We start from the raw sequence: 19512 nt of genomic DNA on the forward strand, positions 1-19512 counted from the left end.
AATTTCAAATTTTATTCTTCAAATCTTTTTCTCCTTCCACGTTTCCAATCTGAAATAGACTCTCCTAACATGATAATTTTCTGGATTAAAGAAAGTCATAGATATTAGTTCCAATAGATTATAAAATCTTTCATTAAAAGTAGAAGAAACATGTATATCATCTAGTTAATGCCTCTCACTTTGCAATGGAGAAACTGTGTATTAGAAAAAAATGAATTTCAGAAATATTAAAAATTTAGTTTAAATGTGATGCGTAGCCTACATTGTCTACCTAGTAATTGGTCTGTCTGATTTTTGCACAATGTCTCAATAGAATTTTAAAGATAGACTTTGATTTTTTTAACTTAATTCCAACAATTTATTGGTTTACCATTGATTTTTAAAATAGAATTTAAATAATACATACACACACAAAATATTTTAAGTGATGGAACGTGTCTGTGTTTGGGTGTTTAAGCATAGAATACAGTTGAAGTTTTAGCAAAAGACAAATGGCTAATGGAAAAACAGACCTAAATAGAAATGCTTTTTGTGACATGATTTTTTAAAAAATAAACAAACACAAAAGAAATCTAAAGAGACATTTTGCAAAGCCTTGCATTCCAAAAAAAAAAAAAAAAAAAAAATGAGATAGGAAAAGCATTAAGGTAGACAAGGCAACACTACCCCAGACATTAGGATCTTCTAAAGTAGCTCAGTCTGTTGAGTTTCCCAGATGGTTGTCAGTGATGTGCCTATCTCTGCACCATACTCTTCTTCTCCTTCTAGGGCAGGATTGGAGGAGGGGCAGTAAGTTTCTGTGGGTAGATGGCTGTGGTGCTCACATCATCATGTGCCCTCTCCAGTTCATACATTTCACTATAGGATGGTGCCTCGATTTCAAGGCTTCTAGAAAAGAAAAGTTGCTTTCCTTCAAAAACCATTGAAATCCTATTCTATGTTAACATCTTTTTAAAATTATTATTATTTAGGTTCTTATAAATACATGAAAAATTTACCAAGGAAGTTGGCATATTGGCACACATCTAGCCACACGGAAGAGTTGTGTTCTCCTTTATCTTACTGTTTTCTCCTCCTGAGAATCTTTTCAGCATACTTAATGAAAACTAAAATTTTGATGAAGAATTATCACAGTATCTCCCAATTCTTTGTTTACTGTCATTTTGATGGCTGATGCTATATCCATAAATTCTCAGGGAAGGATTTTTCTTACTGTGTGTCTTTTATTTTTTTTTCCATAGAGTTGATGTCTGTAATTGCACTTCGTTTCTAATCTTCTATCTTTTATTATACAATAGGGAGCCACTGATCACTTGTTTCCATCCTAGTATAATAGAAATATCCAAATATTTCAGTCATACCTTACCCAGACATACAGTCAGGAAACGTGAAAATGAGTGGCTTTCTTAATTTATTAGAATTTATTTCTCTTTCAGTAAAGCTAAGACTATTATTCATTAATTAGTTTAGTTTTTATCAAACCTGCTGATTGACCAAAGATTTACATTATTTTAGGATCCAATCCCAGGCAGGAATTAAAGATCTGAAAAATTCAACAATAGAAAAAGATGAATTTAATGGAACAGATTTTCAAAGGACTTGGAAATACTTAAAAGGTATTCTTAGAAAATTTAGTATGTAGGATGGAGGATGCACAAGTAGTCAAAAGACTACTTCATCTTGTATCACAAACTTTTAGAAAGGGAGGAGAATATCTGGTTGGCTAAAGAAAGACCTTATGAGGAATGGGAATGAAAAAGTATTATGAGAAAAAAAAGAAATTTGAAATAATATGAAAATGAAAGTTCCAAGAAAATAGTAAAGGCTTAAAGTAAAGTAAGGAAGTAAGTAAGGCTTTTAAAGTAAAGGCTTAAAGTAAAGGAGAGTCAGAATTAAGATATGATATTTACGAATTTATTCAGTTTAACCAAAAACAACAGCAAAGGATAAAGAGTAGCCCAATTTTCATGTGAAGGGGAAAGTAAATATAGATCACATCAGGAATATTTTAAGTTCCATGAGGGCATGAATTTTTATGTTTCATTCATTTTATTCCTTTAGATCCCTTAGAATAGTGCCTGGAACATAGCAGTTACCCGCCCCCCCCCCAAAAAAAATGGTTGAATGAAGGAATGAATTTAATGATTTTTTGCATATGTAACATAGGTTTCCATATGTAACATATGTACGTATGACCTAAGGAATCAAGTGATATTAAATAACAAAGCAAATTTCATGGAACTCCTGAGCAATTCTGGCTAAAGCCTAAGATAATTTTAGTAGCAGGAATTCTTGTAACATAATGCCATTGCAAGGCCACAAGCTACTATTCTTAAGGACTTTTTAATAAAGGCTAGAAGGTAACTATCACAGTGATGACATTTTTAAAAGAAAACCAAGTATGAGCCAAGGAACCACCATTACTAACTCTCTTATTTGCAGACTTAAAAATATACAAGGAAAAAAATATATACAGGAAAAAAACATATATATATATATACAAGGAAAAATTTCACTATGATTTGTCATACATTTGTTATACATCCTGTAACACCCTGGCTGTGAGTATAAAAACTGGTCCTATGAGAATATTTTAACCTTCACTGTAAAGTGTGAAGGAGAAGGGATAGGTATAATCTCAATTTTCCAAGCCTTTTGATTTTGTTCTGTATGACATCCTCATCCATAAATTGGGAAAATATTCCTTAAACCAGGCAGATTTGAATGGTAGCTAAAGGAATAGTGAAATAAATAATTTGTACATTCAATTTAAAGGGTTCTGTGTAAAGAGAGTTTTTGAAGTCTGGCCCTTGAAAAGGCAAGATCAGAACGCAGTGTGACCTTGGTAGACTGGAGAACTGGTCAGAAATCATGAAGTCAAGGGAAAAAAAAAAAACAACTCTTTAAATACAAACTGTGGAAGAGTTGGCTGGAAGCAAATCTGGCAGGGGAAAAAATACTAAATTGGAATAAATGAAAAGGTAAACATTTACTTTAGAATTCATGCAGTGTGTGGATAATTAAAATTATGTATCTGATAGGAGTATACAAGAGCCTTTTTTTAGTACTATGTGTATTTTTGGACTCCAGAGCTAAAGGCAGGTGTGACTTGAAATGAAGAGCCACAAAGATGGGGGAAAAAAGAGAAACTAAAGCAAGGAAAGCATGACAAAAATAGATATAATTCAATTCACAGTCTTAAAGCACATGACATGAAAACATGATCACCCGGTGTTGTTCTCTCTACAGAGGCTAGAACAACAGGACTGGGCCTAAAGCATTCTGTGAGGGATTAGCTATAAGTAAGAATTTCCTGAGAGTGAGAGTTGTGAGATATCAAAATAGGTTAGTGAGGAAGGTTATGTTGCTCCTTTTCCGGAAGGCCTTAAAAGAGAGGTGGAATCTTTATGAAATAATTTGGGTATGGTATTATCTGAAGGAGGGAAAAAATGATATGACCTTGCATGGCCCCTGCCACTATTAATATCCTGCATTTCTGCTCTTACCTTGGCTGAATGGAAATGTAGATATGTATTTCTACAAAAAAAAAAAAAAAAAAGACTTTTGCTCTTCTGTAACATAGCAAAATTTATCTTTCTCATAAAGAGCATTTTAAGGCAAGTGAAATGTCCAAGCCCACCCTGAAATTCTCCATATTAAATTCAGAGAAGCAGTTATTAACTATATTCCTCTTCACTGATTTTTTTCAGAGGAACTGGATAGAGACTGTGCCATTATTCATTGTTTTCCAATTCATAAGTTATAAAAGATGAACATTTTTATACAGTTTTGACTTTCAGAATCCTCAGGAATGTGGCCAAATAATGATTTGGTGTGTTAACTAGTTGCTTCATGATCATGTCCACTTTTCTAACATCTAAAAGTAACGTGTTCCCCCTCCACTTCTCAGAACTCTCTTATTACTGGATCCACCCACAGGCATGAGTGACACCGACATAAAAGTTATTCCAGAGGTGTCTTCGCTGTGAAAGGCAGTATTTGCCAACAGGTCCTTTCTTACCGAGTTAGAAATCTCAGAGATTTCCTGTTTACCACAAGCCCTCTCAAAGTGCCTGGGATACATAGGCAGCCATTTTGAGCTTTCACTTTGCAGTCACCTGCCTAGCATCTTAAATTGAATTCAGTCTTGGATATAATGTGCCATTGTTGCTTATGGAGTTTTTGAGTGGCACTGACCTATAGTGCTCATCAACTGGTACAGTAAACATGTATAAATATATAAATGAAGACATATGTACCATAGTATTCTGCCTATGAAAGTAGGAGGAAAGGCTGATACATGCTGAAAGTATACAATTACATCCTCATACTCTGTAGCTCTGATAGAGCGAGCTCTGTGATACATTGTGGGAAAAAAATGATGTGAACTTCTGTAACACACTAGTGTGTGATTTTTCTTCCAACCATCATAAATATATTGCAAAGTAGGTCAACCGTTATTGTACAGTTAATTTGTATATTTTATTAGGTTGTGTTTTATAAAGTTGATAGCCATAAAATTACTTCTAAAAGAATATATTTAAAGAGGTAGCATTGCAGTTATACCCAGAGGTCTCAAACACAAAGAATTCTAAAGAAGTAGGTAAATGTATAAAATTCTAAAGTGGAAACTCTACTGCCCATAGAAGAATATTGTAGTAGACCATAATTTGAGGAGATGTAGAAATGTGGGGGAGTGAAGAGACAATGACCAGGGTAATACCAGGGTTGGTTAGATCTAGGTGAGAAACCTCCCCGAGGTACTTTGAAGGAGAGCAAGATGACTGCCCCAAGCCTGGTGGCAAGATATCTGTAATACTCTCTGTAATCATCATCTTATCGTAAATGAAGTTGACTCTTCTGACCCATCCTCAGGAAGACACCTGTTTTGATGGTTACCAAGAGTCGAGATGAATATATGCTGATTCATATACACTCACCTGCTTTCCCTGGTGAGCAGCCATATTCATTTGTAGAAAGGAGGGGGAAAATACCATTGGTGCTGATCAGCCAGTAAATGCTGATATTTTAATGAAAGGTATCTAACTCAAGTTTCATCCTGTTCCCCTGCTAGTACAGTGAAGTAAACTCTTTTTTTGCCATCAAGAGTAAGAGAATGTTAGACACATTAAAGAACATTGATTTTAAAAGAATTTCTTAGATTCCACTAAATCCCTCTGAATATCACATTTTCTGTATAGAATTTTAACTTTAAAGTACTCTTTTGAATATTACCTTGCAGCATGGAGAAGTAGCAGAGTGTGTGATTCGAATACTAAGTCTAGGACTGGATTTATAAGGGTTCACATTATAACTCTAACACTAGCCCTGTGACCGTGGGCAAGTAATTTAACCTCTCTATCCTCCAGCCTTTGTTTCTGTGAAATGAAAATGGTAGTAGTGCCTTCCTCATAGGCTGTTATGAGGATTAGAGTCAATATATGTAAAGTTTTTAGTGCCATAATATTTTATAATTTATAGCTAATTATTTATTAAATTTCTAAATATGATTTGTAGTCCAAAGTACATAATATAACCTTGATCTTAACTGCTTATTTTGCTTGAGGCTGAGGTGAACCAACTTTTCAAAGCAAAAAAAAAATGAAAAAACAATTATATTTACCAGGCAATTAAACATTTTTGTCAGCTTATTGTTTCTCTAGAACTATATCCTTTGGAGAAGCATTCTGACCTCATTGTGTCTTACACCTTTATTGAATTTATACCATTTAGGAACTTGAAAGGGGGCTTTAGAAATTGAACCCAGCTCCCTTTATATGTCTGAGGAAAATTAGACTCAAGGGAGTTGACTGGCCCAAAGACCTGCAGCTCCTGGGTAGCAGAACCCACCCAAGAGTCTGATTCCAAATAGAGCTTTCTTTCCACTGCACTCTACTGCTTTCTGGTGCTTTGGACTTTGGAAACAAATCACACTAATTGCTAAATATTTTTTATTAATATTTTTACTTTAAAAGAACAGCAGTTTTCTGCACCTGATGTTATGTTTGTATTCCTTTGTCAAGCTAAGAGAATAGATTGTTGTTTTATCAATTATTCAACAATAGTGTTAGGTTTTTCTTTGAGCCAGGCACTGAGCTAAGTGTTGGTTTGGGGCATATATATTCAGTAGTCAGAGGAAAGAAGCTTGATCCTTTCTTTAAAGCTAGCATTTCCCAAGGGATATTCCTGATACATCTGTAAATACTACAGATTCTGGCATCTAGCATATTAAAGACTATGAACAGTCCTGTAGCAAAGAAATCTATTTTCCTAATTTTTTTGATTTCCTGACCTTTTTTTAGGGTGTGGAGGGGTAGGGTGGGTGGGGGATCACTTGTTAGCATCCTTAGAAACCAGCGATCTTTGGAATCCACTTTGGGATTTCTAAGGAGAATCATGAGCTTGCTTCCACCAATGGTTGCTTTTTTTTAGACCTTAGGTTTTAGAGAATCAGGATGAAAAACTGTCCGTGTCAGTAACTTCTGATTTTTGTAGCACGGCTTTTTTATAGGGAAAGTACTGTAATACTTTCCATGTAGTATTATCTGCCAAGGATGACTTGGACTTTCCTTGAAAAGAACCTGGGACAGAATGTGTAGACATGCTGAGATAAGGAGCCTCCCGCCAGGCCTTCAGCCCAGGACCCAACTCCGCTACCCCCCCCCCCCCCCGCCGCGGTGCCCGCCCTGTGCAGCTCATTTGCCTGCCCTGCCTGCATCTTACAGAGGAAACATTCTGTTCGTCTGAGAACACCTCTATTCCTAGCTCTTTGACAGTTTCACTTTCCATATCCCCTCGGTTCTAAACATGTGGAAAAAGAGATAAAGAAAGGTGATGAAATGAAAAAATCGAGTGGGGAATGCTTCAAATAGAGGGAAGAAACTCGTATTTATGTGCCTGCTTTGTATGCAGCTGTGACTGGGTTTTGGAGGGGGAGGAAAGTGTCCTCCAAAGGTCATCTTACAAGATAGGGAGGGAGGTGCGTATGCAGTGTGAAGTATTGGTTAGCACTGAGAATAAAATAAAACACTATGCTAGTTTTTACTAGAATAATGTCTATACTGTGATTCATTTAGGAAAGGAAAGAAGACATCTTGACTAAAAAAAAAAGAAACTTTGCAAATTTGTGATTCTTTTTCAGGGCATTTAACCAATAATAATGAAAATAGATTAGTGTTAATTTAGGCTTCATGGTAAACTGTACAACTTACCGTACTTTAAAACTGATAAATTATGTTCACCAAATAGGACATAAAAAGAAAATGATGGAATAAAGGATCAAATTTATACCACTCTCCCAAAACATGACAGGGGAGGGAAAATTGAAAATATATACCCATTATTCCTTAAGTAAGGTTTCCTTGAATAGGAAATTTTGACCCCTCCCCTTACTTAAAATACTATAGTTTTTCATTGGACATTTATATTTTACAACTTTTAAAATTAAAGTGTCTGTTGTTCTTCATTCTAATTTCCTATTTATTAAAATTCATAATCCTTAAGTTTTGTATTTTTCCCTTAAAAATGCCTTAATTTTAAAAATACTAGATGATTCAATTTGTCTATTCATTCTAAATTGGAAATTAATCTGTTTGGCTTGAGGCTACATAGCTGACTCCAAAGATGTGTGAATGTTTCCCATACAGTGAGACACTGGGAAACATTGTCTCATTGATTATCACTGAGATCTTAATCAAAACTGTGCTGATTGCTTGGGAGTTGGGCCCTATGAGAGAGGAAATAAATCAACCTAAAACAATGACTGTTACATTAGTAATGTTGTGAGATTGTTTATTTCTAAAAGAGTTTTAAAAATACGATTTAGGGCTTCCCTGGTGGTGCAGTGGTTGAGAGTCCGCCTGCCGATGCAGGGGACACGGGTTCGTGCCCCGGTCCGGGAAAATCCCACATGCCGCGGAGCTGCTGGGCCCGTGAGCCATGGCCGCTGAGCCTGTGCGTCCGGAGCCTGTGCTCCGCAACGGGAGAGGCCACAACAGTGAGAGGCCCGCATACTGCAAAAAAAAAAAAAAAAATACGATTTAAAAAATACAATTCTGTATTTTACATTTGCAGAAATTTTGTGTTGTGTTTGTCAGATTGCTCATGGTACTATCCATATTTAGCACTGCAAAATGAACTTATATCCACAAGACCTATTTCAACCAGTGGGCATTACTTCAGTGAAATAACCACATCTCAAGGGAGAACACACCGTTGGATCCAACTAATATAAATTTAGAAACCTTTTGCATTATACTATATTCTCTGTGTTTCAAAGTATTTATAATTTCCATAAAGTTAAACAAGTTTACGCAGAGAATTTCAGAAATTGAATTGCATCCAACTAAATTTTTACAAATGAATGTGGATCTATTTTTTTATTTGAGCCTCACAACCTCATTATAGAATATACGTGTTGTTATTCCCATTCTATAGCTGAGGAAACTTAAGGTTCAGGAAACTATGAATTGGCCAAATTTATACCACCAGCGACAGGTGGAGTACTGGAGTGTTCACCCTCCAAATGCAGCCTTGCTCCATCCATGGTTTACGTCTCTCCTCAGATGTCATCTTTTCAAATAACCCTTCCCTGACAGCGTTATTCACCTCAGTCAGCCCTTTCCTGTTCAGTCACCCCTGCCTAGCCTGTTCTGCTGTGGTATTTTCTCCGTAGCAGTTTTCTCTCTAAAATCATTGTATTCTCTTGTTTATTGCTTCATTCCCCCTTTCAAGCCTCGGGTTCATGATGACCAGGACCTCTGTTTGGTTCACGGTGGTGTCTCTGGCACCTCTTAATCATGCTCGATGCGTTTATGTCTCTGTGACTGTTGATCAGACTTTTTCATTGATATCTGTAATATTAAACATCATGATTTTGGCTCTTGGCCTCTGATGACATCAACTTGGCCAGGATTTGATTGCCCGCGTGGTCCAAGCTAGAGTTTAATTTAACATCTATAATGAGACTACACCAAATACATATAGCTACGTATAGTTCATCTGCTCCAAAGCTGGGGCAGATAGACTGCCTTGTGTCTTGTTAGAGGATCTGCACTGCGTACAGCCACCTTAATCACATTTCTGACATTTAACCGTCACCATTCCTGACCACCACCCCTGACAAAAGTTCTGATGTATTCAAGCCATGCGTTACACAGCCCTAGCGTGTTTTACAGTCAGAGGGGCAGTCATGTAGAGTCCTCTTGTCCTGGAGTTTTACACAGATAAAGGGAGGATATAGTTTTGAGAGGAATGCTCCAACTACAAAGTGCATCCTGAAGGCCATTTAGCTCACAATGAAGGTCTGTGTTTTAAAATAGCACTATAACAAAGTAACTACAGAGTTTTGGCAAGGGTTTCAACTATTTATAGAAGTAAGTAAGGCATAGTAAATAGTGCCACAGTACCCAGTTCTCCCTTTCGCCATAACCCCAAACTTATGAGAAGCACTGTAATTATATTTTTCTACTTACGAAAAAAAAAAAATCATAGTAGCCATTATCAGTTTAACCATACGGAAGCTCAGGCTGAGATTTCTTTTTTAAATGCATAGTTTTGATTTTCAACAGCTGCACTGGGTCTTTAATCATATATTATCTTTATGAAGCCTTTTTCTAACATATGTTAATTGGCTGTTTTCTGTGACAAATTATGAGCTCTTACTTTGATGAGGTTCAATTGCAATCATGTTGGAGTCGAGTACATAGAGTTTCCACCCCTGCTGGCTCCTCAAACCACTACAAACATCCGCACGTCACTGCAGTGCTGAGTAATGGCAGGATTTGGGCTGGCTGATTTCGCTACAGATTTTTTTTTTCCACGGGATATTTTCAGCTTCTTTGTACTAAATCTGTTGCAGGGTTTGCCCTTTTTAGCAGAAGCATGCTCTAAAATTAACATCAAATCTTATTGGAGATTACTATAATACAGTGAGAAATATTTCATAATACAATACCCGAGCGTCTGTTGTGCTTTACTAAAATTTTAATACATTTGTTAGACATTTTGTAGCAAAGTCAGTCATTTGTGGGGTTGGTGTTTTCTACATCATCAGCATTTTGTAATAAATATTTTGAATTTTCCTCTTTGCATGAGGAAAAGAACATTTATTGAGAGCTGATCAAGTATGTATTTAGCTATCATAAAGAAAATGCACATACTCTTTTTTTCCAGGTGTTGCCAAACATCAGTATGCTAAAGATTCCATTGTATTTTCTTTTTTCTTTGTAGTTCCATCTGTTGGTCAAATGATAAAAGGAATTACATGTTCCATCAAGGTTAATGTCCTATAAGATGCGTAACATCCATCCAGTCATCTGTCCTAATGTCAGTTTTTAATGTATGATTAGGATGAACAGATATGTTCTAATTCTTCTACTCTGAGAACTGTGACAGGTAGCCTGCATCAGACACCAGCAGATGATCAGTGATAGCTATTGTTAGACTAGGTATAAAAATACAGTGCATTTGTTTATATTCACAGGAAAGTAGTCAGGGCAGTGATTAAGGTCTTCAGAAACTGTTTCAAACACCAGTCATATTGAGATTAATTTCACTGTGTTTCTGCCTTGCCACCTAAGGTAAAGGATCTGTGAACTGAGGTTCTCCAAAGCCAAAGCTAGGGGTCATATTTCCATACAGGTATTAAGAGTTTAGAATAAGATGAGCCAGATGTGAATAGGAGCGTCTCCTCAAGAGGCTGTTTTTAATCAGCCATTTCCCTGGAGTAGCACACAATCAATGAGCTCTAAATCCTGAGGCTACCTGCGCACATAGGAAGGCCTGGGAACATCATTATAGAACTTACAATTGAGTATACGTGAAAAAATTAGAGCAGAAATTAAGGGTAAGAAAGGTTAACTTCGGAAGTCTTACTTTGGTACTGCTGTTTTAGAGGGTCTTAAAGAGATCATTTCAAATGTTCAAAAAAAAGGAATATTAAACTCAACTAAATGCAGGTACTACTCTATTAAAAGATCCTTGTAAATAAGCCAAATGAAAAGTTGTTATTGATTTATGTCAGCCAGAACCGTTTAAACATGTGTATTGTTTTGAGGAGGTACATGTGCATGAATTTCATCCTGAGTAAGTAAAGTTGTTTGTTTTTTTTTTTTCCATTCATAGCACTACTGCTAGGGAGAAAGGCTTCAGGGGTCCTGCATGATCTTCAGTGTGACTGTGGAGTCAGGCGGTGCCCTGTCTTGAGCTAGTGGACACAAGGAAATTTAGTTCCACTTGATAAGACACATATACTTAATTGGCTTTAAGAAAATAAACCAAGAATGATGTGTAAATGAAACAGAGAACTTGGCACTTGACTACATGGAAGCCGTGAGCCATGTGGCTTAATTGGGGCCAGTTGGGATCATTTAATGATTGCTGTCAGAAGATCAGATGTAATTCTCCTTATAAGAAGACCACAGTGGGATAGAGTTAAACAAATTGTCATCAGAGGTTTCAGATGAACAAAGCCTTAATTAGGTTGATTAGGATGCTGTAAAGGAGATGAAGAGAAATCGAAAAATTGATGAATCACTGGGTTCCGAGCCACATATAATGGTAATATCAAATATCTTTTTTTCGATTTGAGGTATGACTGGCATTTTGACTATTATATAAATTATCATAGAAGGTTTTTATATAAACGTTTTAAATTTCTAAAGCTTAGCTAGAGACAAAAGTAAATGACATTCAGTGAATGTAAATAGCAGATGATTTATCAAGCATATTCTTCTTAATGTAGAACAAAAACATTGGCAGGAGGACAATAGTATTTCTTCTCATTTCAAGGTCATCCTTAAATGTTACATAAATTGGTAAGGTAAATAACAACAGAGGCAAATTATTTTCAAGGACATAATTTTCAATCATTAATGTAATGTTTGAATACAGAGTATTATTTTATTACTTAGCCTTTACTTAGAATGTCCTTTTAACCATTCATATCACAATCCTAATAATACTGGGATTATTTACTAGTGATAATACTCAGGACTACTCAGATATCTTAAAATGTACTCGTTTTACCCACATATTATGAAAGACTAAAATATGCTTCTTCCCTTTTCTGCAGTTTTATAGGAAAATATTACCTCTGTACAAACACATACAGACACACAAATGTATTAGTAAGGCTGAAGACTGTGTCTCATACACTCAGGCTTTTGAGGAAAAATGTGTAGAATATTTACATTTTAATAATGAAATATGATATATTAAAGATTAAGAAAATAATGAATGTAAGATTTTTCTGACAGGATCATTAGATGCCTGGGAATTCAGATTTTTGTCATAAGATGAAAATTTTTTTTATTTTTTTTTTTTGTGGTACGCGGGCCTCTCACCGTTGTGGCCTCTCCCGCAGTGGAGCACAGGCTCCGGATGCTCAGGCTCAGCGGCCATGGCTCACGGGCCCAGCCGCTCCGCGGCATGTGGGATCCTCCAGGACCGGGGCACGAACCCGCGTCCCCTGCGTAGGCAGGCGGACTCTCAACCACTGCGCCACCAGGGAAGCCCAAGATGAAAATTTATCATAGCAACATCTCCCATTTCAAGCCTAGCTTGCGTTGAAGGCTGACAGTTTTGTTTCACTGATATTGGTGTTGTGTAGTGCTTAACTTGCTTTGTTCAATAACAGCAACAAAAAATCCAGCTGCATTTGCTTTTGGAAAAGTTACAGCTGGGGAACAGAACACACTCTGTGATGCTTAGTAGCTCTTGCTGTGTGATGAGGACGCTGCGGATTTACCTTGTGGTGACCCTGCCACATCGCGAAGTGGCCTTTGGAAGAAAACATGGTGAAAAATTAGGAAAACAAAGACTTGCTAGAACCCTGACTTAATTACTCAATATGATGTAGAAAGACTAAAAACTGTGGTGTGGTTGGGTAGCACAAGGCTTTTGACATATTTAGACTGTTTGGAGTTTATTTTAGCATGGGGGTTGGAGAATGCCGTTTAAGCTCCAGTGTGAAAAAAGAGTCCAAGGCAAAATATACCGCAGGTGATAATGACTGGGAAGCCGTGCTTCCCTTGTGTTTATTAAATTGTTTATAATGCAATACAGTTGTTTAAAGGTAAGTGTCTCCTAAATTCTAGAATTGTGTAAATAAAATGATTTATATCAGTGATAATGGCAGGTTAGGCCCACTTATTAAATTAATTGCAGGGGTTTTCAAAACGAGTTCCTTTTTAGCCTTATTATATTTCTGACATACATTTCATCTCCTTTTGTCCTTGGGGAAAGATATTAAAGTAGGACTAGAAACATTAATGTAGAGTTTTCAGCAGCCGTGGTCATTGGGAAAATTGATGTATTTCCCTAGTTATTTCTACTTTTGCAGCCTGAAGCTCTTCCATGACTGATACTTATGAGGAACTTCTTAACTTTTATAACACTGTAAGTTTCTCTTCATATAATGATTATTGTTAATGGATAAATGAGGTATTACCTTTAGAAGTTGCCCATCATCATCTCTGCAAAGTAAGGTCTTCGTGGTATATGTAAAGACTATGGTTCACTTGATAACCTTATTGTGTATGACTTTCAGTTTATGCCTCAAAACTGAAGCAATCTTGCAAGTAGTAAGCCATGTTCCCAGTCCTACTATGTACCTAGTCTTCACCTGTAGTACCACATTTAATGATTACAACCATCCTGCAGATGAAGAAGTACATTCCCAACTTTTTGTAAGGCAAGGGAACAGTGGTTCCAAGTGATTAAGTCATTAGTCTTTAGTCACTCAGCTTCTAAGTACCAAGTTAGAGTTCATACCCTGAGCTTTTCTGACTCCAAAATCCATTCAACTTCCACTTCTCAGTATAAATTATTCTTATTCCATATATGAGAGGCTATATAAATATAATGAAAGATTAAGTGAGGTTATCAGTCTGCTTCTGTATAAATGAAAATGTTCTTAATAGTCATTAAAAATAGTGACTGAAGAAAATATTCACCTGAGAGATAAAAATCTTAATGAATTAATTCATTAATCAACTCATAGTTATTAACTCCTACTATATGCCTGGCACTAGGGTAGAAACTGAAACCGCAAAAGTCAGATAAAACAGACTTGGCCCACAGATGTTGAGGAAGATGGCAGACAGGCAATTTCAGTTGTGACAAGTGCTACAAAGGAGGACATGGTGCTATGAGTCCTTATAGGGGAATTTGATGTGATCAGGAGAGCGCGAAGTGCTTCCTGGAGAGATGAAATGTGCTGAGACAGAAAGGAAGGGAAGAGGTTAAGGAGGCACAGAGCGCTCCAGGCCGCAGGAATTGCATGTGCGCTGTGGCAGGAAGGAGCCTGGCAGGTGTGGGGAACTGAAAGACAGTTGACATTATGTTACTGTTCTGAAGATGACTCAAAATTCATCGTACTGGGCTTCCCTGGTGGCGCAGTGGTTGGGGGTCCGCCTGCCGATGCAGGGGACGCGGGTTCGTGCCCCGGTCCGGGAGGATCCCACATGCCACGGAGCGGCTGGGCCCGTGAGCCATGGCCGCTGAGCCTGTGCTCCGCGACGGGAGAGGCCACAACAGTAAGAGGCCCGCGTACCGCAAAAAAAAATTCATCATATTAACTTGGAATAAATTGAGAAAATAACTTTGTTTATATTCATGATAATGAAATCCAGTGGGGAAGAATGGGTAATTTTATTACCCTTAAGAGGATGTCTTAGCTATGTGTCTTTAGGACAAATTCAGCTTGCATTCATAGCTAGGGTAGTATAACATTCTGTATAATACATGGCAAGCTTAGAGAGAAGTGAAGTGACTTTCAGGACCAAAGAAATATTCCCTAACTCATAAGACATCACATAGTTGAATAACAGTAAGATTAATAATTATTATATCTTTTGAAGTTCAGAATACTTCTTAAGAGAAAAAAATTAAGAGATCTGCTTGTTCCTTTTAACCAAAATATAATTACATGCCTCATGTGTCTTTCAAACATATCATAAAGTAGAAAGTTAAATGTATCTAGATGCACCATAATGAGCAAAGTTTTCCACTTAAACTAATAATGAATCATTTAATTGTTTGAATTAGTAATACCAGGCTTGCAGCAACTGGGCTTATGATCATTTTTGTCCCTTGCTAAGTATCCAGCTTGTATTTATTTAACCGTATAATTTCTTGTGTGATATAGCATGCTTGCTTTTCAGCTTGGAGTTTTTACAAAACATTTTATGAAGATGCTAGTGGTAGTGAAAATGTGAGTCAGTGAAAAAGTTATTTGCTAATATGAGTAAAAGAAAACCAGAATTCTTCATTGCAAACTGACATCACATATTTTAATGTTTTGTCATTATTCATAGGCTGTTTTTATTTAAGTGACTGCACGGTGCTTATTGTAGCAAAATACATGCTTTGCACAGATAAGTTTAGCAGCAGAGAATTAATTTCTTCCCACATCTTTCAATGTGGCATGGCAGTCTCACTCTAAGATCAAAACACAAAACTGAAGGTTATGTTTAATTTCTAAATCAAAGTGTTGTGGGAAGATGATTGAAATCTGAAGATGACTCAGATTCACTTGATATGTGGTTTTCTTCCTACAGAAATTTTATGGTAGACTGCCATTTCCATGTTAGAAAGAAACTAATAGTGATGAGACTAAAATAAATAGTTTCACTGTATACTGAAAGTTTATGTTAGTTACTTTGGTTCTTAGTCTGAATTTTTTTACGAACTCTGAAAGCTTCAATAACATAGGAATCTCTTGCCCCCCTGCCTCACCACCACCCAGTATATCTTTTTTTTTTTTTAATTATGGGGGCAAAGAAGTAATCCATGTATTTTCCCAACAAACATTGATTTTTTTAACGGTTTTCATGATTCTGTTTTTTACCCAAAACCAAAGTATCCATCTGGCTCTTTGCTGTATAGAATCTTTCATTTGCCTCGAGGGAGTAAATTAAGATTATATGGCCGCATTAGCTGTGTCAGATGATTTGGGTGAGGTATGGTAAATGGTAATTGCAGTGTATCTCCTACTTCACCAAAATGAACTTGTTTGTTTTCTTATTTTTATTTCTTAAAGCAGTCATATAAAATACTAACCCAGAGCTGAAATGGATTTTTTTCTCAGGTGTTTTAAAAATAGGAGTTAGAAATGTTGTCCCCGTGTCTGGATTTTTCTCCTTGTCCCTTATCTGAACCTCTCAAAGGCCTCTCTGTGTGGGGTGAGCAGCCCAGCACACTCAGACAGTTCTGCTCAGAGAAGGAAGTGAAGAGTTTTGGTTCCCATTTTACACTTCTGGAACAGTTTAGGGAAGGAAGCACCTTTACACCTTTTATTGTTCGTGGTTGCTGACATCATATCCTTCCCTGACCAGTCTGTGCGTGTTTCCTGCCATTCTGTCAAGATTCTTCTGTGTTACTGGGAGGGATTTGTGGGAGGGAGGGAGTGAGGGGAGGAGAGGGGGAAGGGAGGGAGGTGTGTGTCACTCAGGGAACTTGTTTGTAAATGAGAGAGCCAGGGTGGGAGAAGGATCTTTAGCGTCTGTCCACAAGAAATTCTTCTCTCCTTGGGTCTCAAACCACTTTGCCTTCGTCTGTCTGCTTATGCCAAACTCAAAGTGAACAGAAGCCTCCCATAATGAAGTTCCCCTTTTTAGTAAGCAGCATGATTTTATTTTTCTTCTATTTAGGTTGGCAAAAAGAAAAAACGCAGAAGACTGTAGCTCTATAGAGTGTAACTATGGTAGAGTATTTGTTTTTCTTTTCTTTTTTTTTAAATTACTGATTGTTTCTCTGTAACTCTGTCATTTTCCAAGAATTCTTCTTTCATGTGGAAAGAAGTAGCGGTAAGGCTGCTGGAATTACTTTAAGCTTATGGTTGATTGTACATACATGAAAGTTCTCAGGGTAACTCAGATTCTACTATGTGCAGTTTAGCTATTATATTCTTTTCTTCATATACATACAAAACAATTTTTCAGATTACTGAAGTTATATAATCTCTTTTCAGCCCCTCTAGGCCTCCTACAAATTAATACTTGAAACCAACCTTACAATATAATTTTTGCATAAAAATCAGGTTAGAAAAATAGTTATGCTAAGAAAACAGCTACTGAGCTGTTGTTGACCTTCCTAACTCTGAATTTTTACTGACAGCCTTGAAACCTGCTGACCCATAATCTAACGTTCTAAGCAGAATGTTCTAAGGCACGTTTTACTTCATGCAAACAGTCTCATCCTCACCATATCTTACTCTGCATATGTACTTAATCATATCAAATTTTGCATTTCAGAAATGTTCAAAAGGCAGCACACTTCAAGAAATATTCATTTTTATGGGAAATAAGAAAATGTTTTAATTTTATTGAAATTTAAACTTACATCTCTCTACATTACCTTGCATATTTCAAAATGTCATCTTTAATCGATTATTTTATATATATACATATTGACACGTATCAGTTCTTTCTGGCAGAATACTTCCCGTAATGTTTTAAGAATTAAAAAAGAAAATCCTTGCTCTGCTCTTTTTAAGACACGTCCCTCGTTTCAAAGTTGTGAAATATGGGGTGGTGAGATGGAGGAACTCTTCTAAGTTTGATTCATCAAGAACTCTGTCTTTCCAAGGAGACTTTTCTCCAGGGATGTTTCTCTACTCGTTTGGTTAGTTGTATTTTGAAATCAGGATCCGCAGAAGTTTTCTTCTTCCCCGCCTCTTCCACACTCTAATCTGTTCACCCTGACCTTCCACCTTAAAGTGAGTAAGCGCTTAGGCAGGCATAGTCCTGTAAGCCGATAGTGCCACGGCCTCAGCTCAATGAAAGAAAGGAAATTGTCCCATATGCATTTGCTGTGGATTCATGGGTTGGCTTTTCTGTGATCGAGGAAGCCTGTTTGTCTCTTTGGGTTCTTGCACATGCATGGGAAATACCATTCTATCTTGCTGCTTGCTTCTAAGGTAAGACTATAGGAAACACTGGAAAGTTGTCCAGTTGAGTGATATTTAAGACTGTCACTAAAAATAGGTAGATGGACCGTGTTTGACAACAGTGAATATGCAGTTGTGCTTTGTGCATTTTTCATATTTTAATGTGATTTTTTTAATATATCTTACAGCTAATTTTTTCCTGTCTATTTGTCAAATGTGTGTTATTATTTATATAACTCTAAAACTCTGAACTACTTCCAACATTTAAAATTGCCGCTGGAGTAATAGTTTTGATGAGCACTGTGTGGTCGTGATACTACTCAACATACATATATTCTCAGAGGCAGAAGTGAGCTACAGTTTAATAGAAGGCACTGGGCAAAAGAGAATGGATGGTCTTAGTGTTTAAGCAGCACGTAATCCACCAGAACTAATTATATCATAATAGCTTCTGCAATTAGATAATCACAGAAAACTTAAATTTAAAAAATTTACTCGAGGTGATAAAGAATTTAGAAATTAAATTAAAGAAATCAAAAGACAGCCAATGTGATCAGACCAAATGTGTAACAGTTCCAATTCCTGTTCCAATAACTTTGAATTGGAGCCAAATAATCTATTAAATAGCCAGGACAATGGCTTAGTATTACATAATACATGTGGGAATTTATCAGGTCGGTTGTCAGACACCAACTAAAGTAAACAGGGAAATTCTGAGCAATGTGTGAAGTAGTTGCATTCTTTGACATAAGACGGGATAGAATAATTGAAGCTATTGCCTGCAAATGAAGAAGCCACTGTGGAATGCCTTTTTGTTAACTTCCACATTTCACAGCAATTCACTTTCATTCAAATATTTTCAGATATAATTTAAAACAAAGAAAGATACATACTTTTAATACACTGGATTCTCTGGGTTTATCTTACATTGTTGATGATCACTTCTTTCATTTTAATTCATGGCCTAAAGATATCCAGTATATGGCAAGCTTCTATAATTTTATATCTTGCTCCCCAAAGAGATATGATGTGTCTTTTTAAAATATTTAAATTTAAGGAACTGATGGCTTATAAGAAATATAGTCATAAATGGAATAATACTCTAATTTTCATACCATTTCTTTCTTTTCTATGAATGATTATCTTTTTTGATTCTTGTATTCAAGATATAGCTTAAGGGCTTTCAAAAGGAAAAGATTTCACTGCTGATAGCTGCTTGTTATGTAAGATTAAATATCCCACATTATTTTTACAGTGTTCTCATAGCAGTGACTTTTAAAAAATAAGATTAAAGGATTTAGATTTAAATTCGTTGACATTTACATACATCAAATAGCACTTTCATAATAGTCCATCCTATTTGCATAACGAGGGACGTTATCACCTCTGCTGTCAAAACACGAGATTGTTTTCCCTTCAGAAATGAATTAGCTGCCCTACTTAGCATACACAGGTACATAAAGGTTCATTAACTCTCTGATATAGGTAATTTTTCACAACAGAAGGGTGAAAATAGTCACCTAGTTACATTAAAAAAATAGTAAGAAACTCTTTGCAAAAGATACATTTCAAGTGTTGGACTTTAAAGCATAGTTTTCATCATTTAAATGACTTGTTAAATT

General features: G+C 36.4%; 1 protein-coding gene across 4 annotated transcripts in view; it reads left to right on the forward strand.

The window, feature by feature from the left end:
- The window catches only part of MEF2C (myocyte enhancer factor 2C), a 148789-nt gene that overhangs the window by 34032 nt on the left and 95245 nt on the right, over nt 1-19512 (forward strand). The gene's annotated exons all lie outside the window — the stretch shown is intronic.

Source organism: Delphinus delphis, chromosome 3 (genome assembly GCF_949987515.2).
Source record: "Delphinus delphis chromosome 3, mDelDel1.2, whole genome shotgun sequence".
Taxonomy (NCBI): domain Eukaryota; kingdom Metazoa; phylum Chordata; class Mammalia; order Artiodactyla; family Delphinidae; genus Delphinus; species Delphinus delphis.